This window comes from Colobus angolensis, unplaced genomic scaffold (genome assembly GCF_000951035.1).
Source record: "Colobus angolensis palliatus isolate OR3802 unplaced genomic scaffold, Cang.pa_1.0 Scaffold72, whole genome shotgun sequence".
NCBI lineage: Eukaryota > Metazoa > Chordata > Mammalia > Primates > Cercopithecidae > Colobus > Colobus angolensis.
The window spans coordinates 3,120,972-3,134,205 of NW_012120932.1; the positions used below are offsets into that span (position 1 = coordinate 3,120,972).

The 13,234-nt window shown below is 43.3% G+C and overlaps 1 protein-coding gene across 3 annotated transcripts in view; it reads left to right on the top strand.

Annotated features, from left to right (window-relative positions):
- The first annotated feature begins 1,914 nt into the window (after nt 1-1,914).
- The window catches only part of ZNF169 (zinc finger protein 169), a 42,623-nt gene continuing 31,303 nt past the window's right edge, over nt 1,915-13,234 (top strand). For all 3 annotated transcript variants that reach the window (XM_011927479.1, XM_011927477.1, XM_011927478.1), the window contains exon 1: nt 1,915-1,994. The gene's annotated coding sequence lies outside the window, so the exon portion shown is untranslated. The remainder of the gene's footprint in view (nt 1,995-13,234) is intronic.

Genomic DNA, 13,234 nt, shown 5'->3' on the forward strand with positions numbered 1-13,234 from the left:
TTTGAGGAGTTTCCTCACGTGTACATGCTGGTCAGCACTCAACTAATACCTGAGGAAGAGGACTCTGCCCATCTCTGGCGTTCTCTCTCCCTTTCTGTACTCTGCTCTGTGAACTCTAGCTGCCTAGGCCTCCTCAGATTCCCAGTTCCATCTCCTCAAGTTGAACTCCGTGCTCCACTTGAGTTTCCCTTCTCCGTGCTATGACTTGGAAATTCTCTCCATCTGCGGGAAGTTCAAGGGCTCGGCTGCATCATTACCCACGTCTTGGAGATCACTGCTCTTCATTGTCTGATGTCAAATGTCTTCAAATGTTTCATATATTCTGTCCTTTTAAATGTTGATTAAGGTGAAAGGCTAAATCTGGTTCCTGTTACTTCATTTTGAGAAGAAGCAAATAGGAAGTAACTTAAAAATACCACTTTTATCAAATTCTTAGAAAAAGAGTATGTCTCATTTTGCAAAGACTTTGGTACGTTTCTGAGCGTATTATTCTCTTACATCACACCTGTAGTGTCAGTTACTCAGGAGGCTGAGGTGGGTGGATCACTTGAGCCTGGGGAGGTTGAGGCTACAGTGAGCCGAGACTGCACCACCGCACTCCAGCCTGTGTGACAGAACAAGACCCTGTTTCCAAAAAAAAAAAGAAAAGGAAAAAAAAAAGAAAGTAGAAGGATGGTTACCAGAGGCTAGGAAGGCTAGTAGGGGGTGGTGGTGGATGATTAATGGGTACAAAAAATAGAAAAATAAATAACACCTGGTATTTGCTAGCACAACATGCTATAGTAAAAAATTTAATTTTACATTTAAAAAGATGAGTATAATTGGATTGTTCCAAACACAAAGGATAAATGCTTGAGGTGATGGATACCCTATTTACTGTGATGTGATTATTATGTATTGCATGTTTGTGATACATAATATTACATCTCAGGTAACCCATAAATACATCCACCTACTATGTACCCACAAAAATTAAAGGTACAAAAAGTTAAACTGACAAAAAAAATAGGGGTGTAGCCAGATGCGGTGGCTCACACCTGTAATCCCAGGACTTTGGGAGCCTGAAGTGGGAAAATTGCTTGAGGCCAGGAGTTCCAGACCAGCCTGGTCAACATAGCGAGACCCAGATTCTTCTTCTTCTTTTTTTTCTTGAGAAGGAGTCTCACTCTCTTGCCCAGGCTGGAGTGCAGTGGCGCGATCTCGGCTCATTGCAACCTCCACCTCCCGGGTTCAAGCAATTCTCCTGCCTCAGCCTCCTGAGTAGCTGGAACTACGGGCGCCCATCACGACGCCCGGCTAATTTTTGTATTTTTAGTAGAGACGGGGGTTTTACCACATTGGCAAGGCTGGTCTCGAACTCCTGACCTCTGGTGATCCGCCCGCCTCAGCCTCTCAAAGTGCTGGGATTAGAGGCGTGAGCCACCGCGCCCGGCGGCAAGACCCAGATTCTAAAAAAACAAAACAAAAAATTAGCCGGGTGTGGTACTATGCACCTGTATTCCCAGCTACTCAGAAAGTTGAGGTGGGAGAATTGCTTGGCCAGGAGTTTGAGGCTGCAGTGAGCTATGATCACACCACTGTACTGCAGACTGGCCGACAGAGAAGACCCCTTCTCAAAAAAGAAGTAAGTAAATAAAGTACAGGGATGCAAAATCACAGATGTGAATTTGCAGGATGGAGGACAAGTAACATCTTTTTTTAAAAAAAATTACATTAGAAGGACCGTATAAAAAGTTAAATAGAAAGACTTAGTGCTCACCTGACCACCCTTCTCATGGACCCGAAAGTTAGATTTTACTTTCTGATTTTTCACAATTTCTCCTGGATGCTGCGGTCCCGCCCCTCGCGGCATTCTGGATGTTGTAGTTCCTCGCTCCAGGGCATCCACGGTAGGGTTGTTGCGCGCCCCGGGGCAGTCTGGGTAGTGTAGTTCCGTGCCCAGGGGCGGTCCAGCTCGCGTACTTCCGCGTCCCGCCATCGTCGCCCGGTGCGTGGTGAGTGTCCTTTCACAGTTCTGGTGAGCTAGCCCAGAGGTGGTCCGCGCTTCCGCGGCTCTTCCACGGGAAGGAAGATCGGGAAAGCTGGCATGGGCAGTCCATGCTGTGGCCACATGTTCCATGGTGTTTGAGTTTCGGCTGTGGGGTCTGGGCGTGCGCCGTCCACCCCGGAGAGAGGTCTTGGCGGAGGTCCTCTGGTGGGGAGGGGGCGTTGGCGTTGTTGCGTGCTTTTGGCGGGGCTGTGGGCCCAGTATCTTGACCTGGAGGGGCCAGTGCAGGCCTGGGACCGACTTCCCGGGCTACTCCGCAGGTGCGTCCCCGGTACTTCGGGGGCCGTTGAGTGGGCTCTGCCTGGGGTACCTAGACAGCATCCTGCCACCAGCACAGCGCCATTGCCTCCCATCATCGCGCCTCGGAGGTCTCTGGGCCAGCAAATGTGGCTTTGGGGGACATGATATCCTTGGTTGGAGCAAACTTCTCATTAGTGGGAGGCACGCGGCTTGGGCGTCAGTCGGGTTATTTATTAAATTTTATGTATTTATTTATTTTTGAGACGTAGTCTCTCTCTGTCGCCCAGGCTGGAGTGCAATAGCGCATTGTCGGTTCACTGCAGTCTCCGCGCCCCCCACTCTCCCACCCGCCGGGTTCAAACAATCCTCCTGCCCCAGCCTCCAGAGCAGCTGGGATTACAGGCGCCCGCCACCACGCCCGGCTAATTTTTTGGTCTTTGTTTTGTTTTGTTTTGTTTTTTGAGACAGAGTTTCGCTCTTGTCGCCCAGGCTGGAGTGCAGTGGCGCGGCCAACCTCAGTCCGGTTGTTTATTAGGACTCCTGTGGCTGGCTGGTGCACCGTGGTGGTGATGGTGCAGCTTGGCCACAAGGACTGGGGTTTGTGGGGGAGGACTGTTTGTGGATAGACATCCAGACTTGGTCTTGATAGTGGGGGGACCCCTAGGGCCATGCAACTCGGGTCAGTAGCCTTAGGGTCTGGGGCCCTGCTGCGCCTTGGTGAGTTGAGAAGGGCTCGGCTGGAGTTGGACATCCCCGGGTTGTGGGTTACATGGGTGCGCACTTGTGTCCAGATTGTCGGCGTCTGCAGCTGTGTGGCTCCCTCGGACTTTGGGACTCTTCCCGGAGCATGGGTTGCAACAAGTAGAATGGTACCCATAGGGCCAAGGAACATTTTTCTCAAGCCCCAGGGGGCTGTTGAATGACTCCTTGAATTCCTGGAGGTGGGGGAAGAAGTTGGGTGGAAGGCATCCAGACGTACTTTTTTTTTTTTTTTTTTTTTTATGAGGTGAAGTCTCGCTCAGTCGCCCAGGCTGGAGTGCAATGGTGCGATCTCAGCTCACTGCAACCACCATCTCCTGGGTTCAAGCAATTCTCTGCCTCAGAGTAGATGGGACTACAGGTGCCCACCACCATGCCCGGCTAATTTTTTTTGTATTTTTAGTAGAGATGGGGTTTCTTTCTTTCATTTTCTTTTATTTTCTTTCTTTCTTTTTTTTTGAGACGGAGTGTCGCTCTGTCGCCAGGCTGGAATGCCGTGGCGCAGCGTGATCTCAGCTCACTGCAGACTCCACCTCCCGGGTTCAAGGGATTCTCCTGCCTCAGCCTCCCGAGTAGCTGGGACTACAGGCACGTGCTGCCACACCTGGCTAATTTTTGTGTTTTTAGTAGACACGGGATGGGGGGGGTGGTTCACCATGTTGACTAGGATGGTCTCGATCTCCTGACCTCGTGATCCAAAAGTACTGGGATTACAGGCATGAGCCACCGCGCCCAGCCCGAGATGGGGTTTCACCATGTTGGTCAGGCTGGTCTTGAGCTCCTGACCTCGTGATCCATCCGCCTCCGCCTCCCAAAGTGCTGGGATTACAGGCGTGAGCCACCGCACCGGGCCAAGACCTACATTCTTATTTCTAACTTTTCAGTGTGAAAACATTGCAAAGATATCCAGAAGTAGTTATGAAGTTCCATGGATTCATCACCCAGCTTCACCACTTATAAATGACTGACCTGTCTTCTTTCCCCCAAATCTGCAACCCCAAGTGTGGATCTCTTTGGAAATTGTCTCTTTCACTAGGGGTCTATACCAGGGTTTGCTGTCTTGAGTGACCCTTCATAGTGTGAGTTCAAATCCAGGTCTCTCCCTTTGTCGCTGTCACTTTGAGCAAGGTACTTAACCTCGTGGAGCTGCTGTGAATGTAGAATGAAGTAAAACTTGTGTATGACATTTCTGTGATGTAGTAGTGCTTTAAAACAAAATTCAGATGTCATATCATTTCATCTGTAAATGGCAAAAACCACCATTACTTTTGCACCATCCTAATACTTCAGTATGCATCTTTCATAAATAAGGAATTTAAAGAAAAACAACTTCAGCATTAATGATCATACCCAACAAAATTAACAGAACTTATTTAATATCACCTATACAGGCTGTGTTGTTTCCCTATTTATCTCAAAAGAGGCCTCACTACAGATGTTTGTCCACTGCAAAGCTTTCCTGAGTTTTCTCTAGCAGAATTACTTCCAGTGTCCTTTTTAGTTGCAGAGCACTTTATTACATGAGGACTCCACGACTTGCATGGTACATCTCAACTGTCCGACTGTCCCAGTGGTTTTGAGATAGTTCTTTGAGGGGACAGGCACCTTGTCTGGCTCCTCATGGGTCACTGACACAGTGCTTGACACCCACCTGGACTGTGCAACTGATTGAGGGTATGAAGAGTTGTCCTTTTTGCTTGGAAAAGGAAGTTCATGGAGGATGGAAACTCAGATGGAAAAAGGGGGTTAGGCTATTACTAGGGAAAGCCTAGGGTGCCAAGATTGTGTGTGGATCTTATCTGAGGTCAGTGGGATCTACTGCCAGGTTCTGACAAGAGAAGGGTCATGATTTCTTTTTTCTTTTTCTTTTTTTTTTTTTTTTTTGACACAGAGCTTTGCCCTGTCACCCAAGCTGGAGTGCAGTGGTGCGATCTTGGCTCACTACACCCTCTGCCTCCCGGGTTCAAGCGATTCTTCTGCACCACCATGCCTAGCTTTTTTTCTTTGTATTTTTAGTAGAGACGGGGTAATGTTGGCCAGGATGGTCTCAGTCTCCTGACCTTGTGATACACCTGCCTTAGCCTCCCAAAGTGCTGGGATTACAGGCATGAGCCACCTCGCTCGGCCGAGAAGGGTCATGATTTCTAACTGCCCTGCCCTGATTACCCTATCTCTCTGTTCCCTTTTACGGTGAAAGTCATCAAAACAATTGTCTGCACTTGATGAATGCAGTTCCTTTCTGTGCATCATCTATTTAATTTCTAAATATTGCGGGGGAGGGTTCTAGATATACTTACTGACTTCTTATTTAATTTCATTCAGGTCAAAGAACAAATGAGGTAGAATGTCAGTCTTTGCAAATGTATTGGGAGTTATTTCCCAACCCAGCATGTAGTGTGAGTTGGGGAATGTCCCATAGGCCCTTTAAAAGCATGTGCATTCTGTTGTGCAGTGGTGTACTAATATCAGTTTGGTCAAGTTAGTTATTATATTCAAATCTTGTTATTTCCTTATGGATTTTTTTTTCCTAGTTATTTTATCAACTGTTGTGGCAGGGTGTTAATTCCAACTAGGACTATGGAATTTGCCAGTTTCTCCATTGAATTCTGTCAATTTTTGCTTCACATATTTTGAAGCATTGTTACTATAAGGTGCATACACATTTATCTTTGTTATATCTTCCTCATGAATCGACTATTTTACTATTATGAAACATTCCTTTGTATCTCTGGTAATACTTTGTCTTGAAATATAGTTTATCTGATAGTTATATACCCATTCCAGTGTTGTTATGTTTACTCTTTGCATGTTCTATCTTTTCTCATTCATTTTCTTTCAACTGACCTATGTCTTATATTTAAAGTCTTTATATTGTAGACAACATATCGTTGGGTCTTGCTTTTTTTTTTTTAATCCATTCTGGCAATCTGTGCCTTATTTATTTTTAGAGATGAGGTTTTGCTATGTCGCCCAGGCTGTTCTCCAGCTCGTGGGCTCAAGCAATCCTCCTGTCTCAGCCTCCCGAAGTGCTGGGATTACAGACATGAGCCACTGTGCCCAGTCTGTGCCTTTTAATTGGAATGTTTATTTCATGTAATTATCGATACAATTAGATTTAGGTCTCTTTTACTGTTTTTTTTTTTTTTTTTCTTCCTATGTTCCTATTCCTGCCTTCTTTGGGCCAATTGAACTTTTTTTTTTTTTTTTAACATTCTAATTTAACTTAATTCAATATAACTTAATTGCCACTTAGCTATACTGCTTTGCATTTTTACTTTATATTTTTAGTTGCTGCTTTAGAGATGACAGTATACATTTGTAACTCTTCACAGTCTATGTAACCTTGTACAACTTCATGTAAAATGAGGGATCTTGTAATTGTGGTACTTGTACCTACCTACTCCTTCATTCTTCAGGCTATAATTGTCATATGTATTGAATCTTCATATGCTGTCAATCACAGTGCAATTTTAATATATTTGCTATAAACAGTCTTTTATTTTATCTTTTTGAGGTGGAGTCTTCCTCTGTTGTCCAGGCTGGAGTACAGTGGCACAATTTTGGCTCACTGCAATTTCCGCCTCCCAGGTTCAAGCGATTCTCCTGCCTTAGCTTCCCAAGTCACTGGGATTACAGGCATACGCTACCATGCCCAGCTAATTTTTGTATTTTTAGTAGAGATGGGGTTTTACCACGTTGACCAAGTTGGTCTTGAACTCCTGGCCTCAAGTGATCCACCCACCTTGGCCTCCCACAGTGCTGAGATTATAGGCGTGAGCCACCGCGCCTGGCCTCAGTCATGTATTTTAAAGACATTAGGAGAAAAAGATAGTTTTTTGGGGGTGTGAACATTATTTATCATTTCTGGTGATCTTCAGTCACCACAGAAAATCCAGGTTTCCATTTGGCATCATTTCTCTTTGGTTTGCAGAAACTCTTATAGGGCAGTTCTGCTGGCAATAAATTTTACTGGTTTTCTTTTACTTGAAAATGTCTTTGAAGTCTTTTTAAAAATCAGCTGTATTACAAAATCACAACTCTTGAGTGTACAATTTGATGAGTTTTAAGTAATGTATATTGTTTTATAACTGATTTGCTCCTTGTCACTAAAGTTTTGCCTTTCTTAGAATTCCACGCAAATGAAATCATATAGTATGTATTCTGTTTCTGCCTTGTTCCTTGATCAGTAGTTTATTCCTGTTCCTTTCTATTGTATTCTGTTGTATGAGTCTGCTACCTTTTTATTTATCCATTCTCCTTTTTCTGTTGTTTTTGATTGTTAGGTATAGTAATTAACCCACTGTGACCATTCTTGTACAATTCTTTTCTTTTCCAGGGTTCATTTACTAGGCTGATGTATAACTCTTTCTGTGCCCTATTTTTTTAAAAAATATCTCTTGGGTACTTTGGGAATTGCTAGATCATATGTATGTTTAACATTAAAAAACCTGCCATACAGTCTTCAAAAATAGTTGTAGCATTTTACAGTTGTGTTCCTGGACCAAACTGAGGGTCAGGCTGCTATTTCTCCTGGCCCAATAACGAGATGCAGATGAACTGGGGAGGAAGAGAGTTTTTACTTCTATAACTGGTTACAGGGAGAAGGCCCGGGAATCGTCGCAAAACTCAAAATTACAAAGTTTTGCCAGGTGCAGTGGCTCATGTCTGTAATCCTAGCACTTTGGGAGGCTGAGGCAGGCGGATCACTCGAGGTCAGGAGTTCGAGACCAGCCTGGCCAACATGGTGAAACCCTGTCTCTACCAAAAATACAAAAATTAACCAGGCTTTGTGGCAGGCATCTGTAATCCCACCTACTTGGGAGGCTGAGGCAGGAGAATCACTTGAGCCTGGGAGGTAGAGGTTGCAGTGAGCCAAGATCGCCCCTTTGCACTCCATCCTGGGGGACAGAGTGACACTCTGTCTCAAAAAGATAAAATAAAATAAAATAAATTACAAAATTTTCCAGAGCTTATATACCAAGCTATATCTCTACGTGTAAGTGTGCCTTCATCTAAAGACGTAAGTGATTAACTTCCTTTAATCTATAAGGTCTGAGTCCTGAAGACCTTCCTCTGGAGCCTCAGTAAATTTACTTAATCTAAATGGGTCCAGCTGCTGGGGTGATTACTCTTATTTTATCTCCTGCTAAATCATGGAGGTTTGGGGAGTTCCCTCAGATCCTCAATAAACTTGTTTGTGGAGGCCTAGGGAGTTTCTTCAGACCCACAATAAAACTTGTTTAATCCTAAATGGGTTCTGTTAAGAATTCCTTAGTTATTTACAAAAATTAGCCGGACATGGTGGTGCTTGCTTGTAATCCCAGCTACTCAGGAGGCTGAGGCAGTAGAATTGCCTGAACCCGGGGGCAAAAGTTGCAGTGAGACAAGATCACACCATTGCACTCCAGCCTGGGTGACAGAGAGAGACTCTGTCTCAAAAAAAAAAAAAAAAAAAAAATTGTTAGTTATTTTGTCATGCTTTAAGGCCTGGGAAAGGCCTAGGCAAAACTCTTGATGGGCTTTTGTTACATCCCAGCCTTTGTATAAGGGCACTGGCTTTTAATATTTAACTTAACCACACAGTCAGTACTGAAACAGTTCTTAGTGAGACCTGACCTGCCACAATTCCCACTGTCAATCTGCACATGATTTCTGTCATGCTTGTATATTTATTTATCATGAGAATTGTAGGGAGATAGGGCATCATAATCTTTCTGGCTACTTCCTGCCGAGATGTGGTCATTGTTGCGGAGCACTGAACGCAGCGCTGGAGTGGAAGAGTTCAATTTGTTCCCAGTAGCACTCTCTGTTTTGGGGGCTTAGAGGTAGTGCCTGCTGAAACATAATAGTATGCAACAGCAACACATATAAATAGGTTGCTGCTGTTTTCTTCTGGAGTTTAAGTTGTCTAGTCTTCAGTTCACGGGGCTTCAAGAAGGCACAGCTTAGGTTTCAGTGGTTTCAAATTAGGAAAAATGGGGAAAAAGGAAAAGAAGGAGGAAAAATTTGAAAATAGTATTTTGGAGACCTGTAGACAGAAAAATTAGAATTTAATCCAAAGTGTAGAATATAATAAAAGCTGAAAAAACATCAGGTGAAACTAGAATTTAACAACAGGTGTACTATAGTTTCTGAAACATAATTTTTCTCTCTCCAGTTTCCCATTTTTATTAACAGATAAATCATGGTAGGACTGGTTATCTTCATTGTACTTGGTCTAATTATTTGTGTACAGTGCAGGAAGAATAATTATATTTCACGTGGGCTTTTTAAATTGGCTTTGATGGAACTTTGTTTCATAGAAGGAATCTGAGATAAGACTTTTTAACACCAAGCCCAGCCATGGATTTGTATCATCAAATACCTATCAGTTAGGTGAATGCCTCTCCTCGTGAGGTTCTAAGATAACTTGGGGTTCCTGGCCTGTTAGAAAGTGATTACTTACCACAGATCAGAAACCCCGTACAGGGACTGTGTACACAAAATATGAGGCCAGTTTCCAAGGACTTTATTGGCTTTATACGTGAAGTTCGATTCCTTAAAGGAGAGCACATCATTCCAGTTAAAGCCTTGGTAAAATAACCAGTTTTTCCAATTGTGTCCTGTTACAAAATAAAACAGATTCTTATTGCACTTATGCAAATAACTGTATTGCCACAAATTTAGAATACTCACAGATAGTTTCCAAATTTTAGAGGAACCAGGTAGAGAGGAACAAATATGCTCTAAATTTTGTTCATAGGCATATACTTAATTGTTACAAGCTGTTAATAGCTCAAAAGAAAAGTTTCCTTGACACTGAAAAGCAAAACAAAGGATTAGCAATATTTTAAGCAAAACGTCAAAAAGATCACTCCAGGCTCCTATTAGTTCAGTTCATGCAGTTAATTGCTGTCCTGCTTGATATTAATGAACATTTTAGCTTGTCACGAGTCCTGAACATTTTTCCTCTATTCTGATGTCACAAGCTCTAAAGTTATTGGAAACCTGCATTCAAGAGCACCTGTTAGAGCTTTACAGCTGATTATAAAACTGCCTTCTGTTTTTCTTTTTTTGAGATGGAATTTCACTCTTGTTGCCCAGGCTGGAGTACAATGGTGCGATCTCGGCTCACCACAACCTCCTCCTCCCGGGTTCAAGCGATTCTCCTGCCTCAGCCTCCTGAGTAGCTGGGATTACAGGCATGTGCTCACACCCAGCTAAATTTTTTTGTATTTTTAGTAGAGATGGGGTTTCTCCATGTTGGTCAGGTTAGTCTCAAACTCCCGACCTCAGGTGATCCGCCCACCTCAGCCTCCAAAAGTGCTGGGATTACAGGTGTGAGCCACCGTGCCCAGCTTATAAAACTGCCTTCTAAAGAGGACCAAAACAAGACAACAATTGTTTATGGATGACAAAAAGTTTTAGGGTAGCCATAGTTAAAGACACAATTGACAAGGAAATCTGTTAACTCTGTGACACAAAATAATTTAACATAACAATTATAATTATTACTGATGATGTACACTAAGATATATCAGAATTATAGGAGTTTCCCATACCTTTGGAACACATACCAATAACATATTTATACAAATATAGCCCAAAGAAAGCCAAACATGATTTCATATTTAACAATGCTTTCTGTATAATTTTTATACCAAATCAGCCCAATTTCATCTTTACATCCATGTACTATTAATGTTGGCTGGGCACGGTGGCTCACGCCTGTAATCCCAGCACTTTGGGAGGCTGAGGCAGGTGGATCACGAGGTCAGGAGTTCGATACCACCCTGACCAATATGGCGAAATCCCATCTCTACTAAAAATACAAAAATTAGCTGAGCATGGTAGTGGGTCCTGTAATTCCAGCTACTCAGTTGCCTGAGGCAGGAGAATTGCTTGAACCAGGAGGCAGGGGTTACAGTGAGCCAAGATCATGACACTGCACTCCAGCCTGGGGGACAAAGCGAGACTCTGTATCAAAAAAAAAAAAAAGAAAAAAAAAATCCAAACAAAGACATTTCTAAGTGTCTAAATTACACATTTTCTTAAAAACCCCAGAGTAGCTTTTGTTGTAATAGCTGTTACAGAATTCAGTCAACTGAGAAGAAAAAACTTTTGCTCAAAAAGGCAAGGTCCTAGGAGAGAAATAAACAAAAACATGAAGGCCTTTAAATACAAACATGCACAAATACATATACATATCTTGGATGTTAGCTTTTATTTAAGCCGACTCTCAGCCATTGAGCTCCTAAAAAAAAATTTTTTTTTCTTCCCAGAGGCCTGTCAGCAGGAATGAACCCAATACCTCCCATTATCAAGTTTACATGGCATCACAAGGAATAAAACAGATACACAAACAAGTGGAGACAAATTTTGGACAACAGAAGGGGAAATGCACTCAGGCAAAACAGACTCAAAACCAACTCAAAACCTGATCTCACCCAAAATGCAAAGGGAGTATATGAGCGAGCTCTTTTGCTTCCCTTGGTGGTACCGGACAAATGGCTTAGCAAGCCCAGACAGGAGAACAGTAGACTCCCGACATACCGTCTGGTCAACTCACCCTTGGAGCCCATCCACTCCTGATCTCCATGTTTCCCTAGCAGTGAAAGGGACATGCAGATTTGCGCATGCATGGAACAGCCCTCGGGAGGGTCCTGGGGGAAACTTCACCCAGTAGCTGCTGGAATCCTCCTGAAGACTGTCTCCTTGCAAGCTGCCAGCCGCTGAACGCAGCACTGTCCTTATCTCCTTGCTAGCTCGCCAGATTTGTTCCCTGTCGGGCTGCTATTTCTCGTGGCCCAATAACGAGATGGATGCAGATGAACTGGGGAGGAAGAGAGTTTTTATGTCTGTAACTGGTTACAGGGAGAAGGCCTGGAAGTTATCGCCAGACCAACTCAAAATCACAAAGTTTTCCAGAGCTTATATACCTAAGCTGTATGTCTACATGTAAGTGTGCATTTATCTAAAGACATAAGTGATGAACTTCTTTTACTCTATAACTAAGGTCTGAGTCCTGAAGACCTTCCTCTGGAGCCTCAATAAATTTACTTGTTCTAAATGGGGCCAGGTGCTGGAGTGATTACCCTTATCTTGTCTCCTGCTAAATCAGGAGGTTTGAGGAGTTCCTTCAGGCCCCCAATAAACTTGTCTGTGGAGGCCTGGGGAGTTTCTTCAGACCCACAATAAAATTTGTTTAATCCTAAGTGGATCCTGTTAAGAATTCCTTCATTATTTTGTCATGCTTTAAGGCCTAGGAAAGGCCTAGGCAAAACTCTTGATGGGCTTTTGTTACATCCCAGCCTTTGTATAAGGGCACTGGCCTTTAATATTTAAGCACACAGTCAGTACTGAAACAGTTGTTAGTGATGCTTGGCCTGTCACAGTCCTACCAGGGTCATATGAGAATTCTGTTGCCTCACTCTTGCCAACACTGGTATTGTCTGTCTTTTACCTACCCTGATTGATGTTAAATTATTACATTTATCTGGTTTTCTTTTTTTACTTCTTTTCTACTCTTTCTTCACTTTTTGTATTCTTTGTATTTCCTAAGTGTTGAATTAAATGGTGAGATGAGACATCCTTTGCATGTTCTTGATTTCAGGGAAATCATTCAATATTTTGCTATTAAGTATGGTGTTAGTGCTATGTTTTTGTAGATGCTTATTTATTAAATTGAGGAAGTTTCCTTCTATTGCTAATTTGTTAGGAGTTTTTATCATGAATAACCATTGAATTTTTTCATATATATATATGTATATTTGCAACTACTAAGGTGATTTTTCTCCTTTATTTTATTTTATCTTATTAATTTTGAGACAGGATCTCACTCTTGCCCAGGCCAGAGTGCAGTAGCATGATCATGGCTCACCGAAGGCTTAAACTCCTGGGCTCAAGCAATCCTCCCACCTAAGCCTCCTGCATGGCTGGGACAACAGGCACGTGCCACCACGCACAGCTAATTTTTGTGTTTTTTGTAGAGATGGGGTTTCTCCATGTTGCCAGGCTGGTCTCGAACTCCTGAGTTCAAGCAGTCCACCTGCCTCTGTCCCACAAAGTGCTGGGACTACAGGAGTGGGCCAGGGCACCTTTCATTTTGTTAATGCAAGTAACTAAATTGCTTTTCAAATGTTAAACTGGCCAGGCTCAGTGGCTCACACCTGTAATCCCAGCACTTTGGGAGGCCGAGGCGGGCAGATC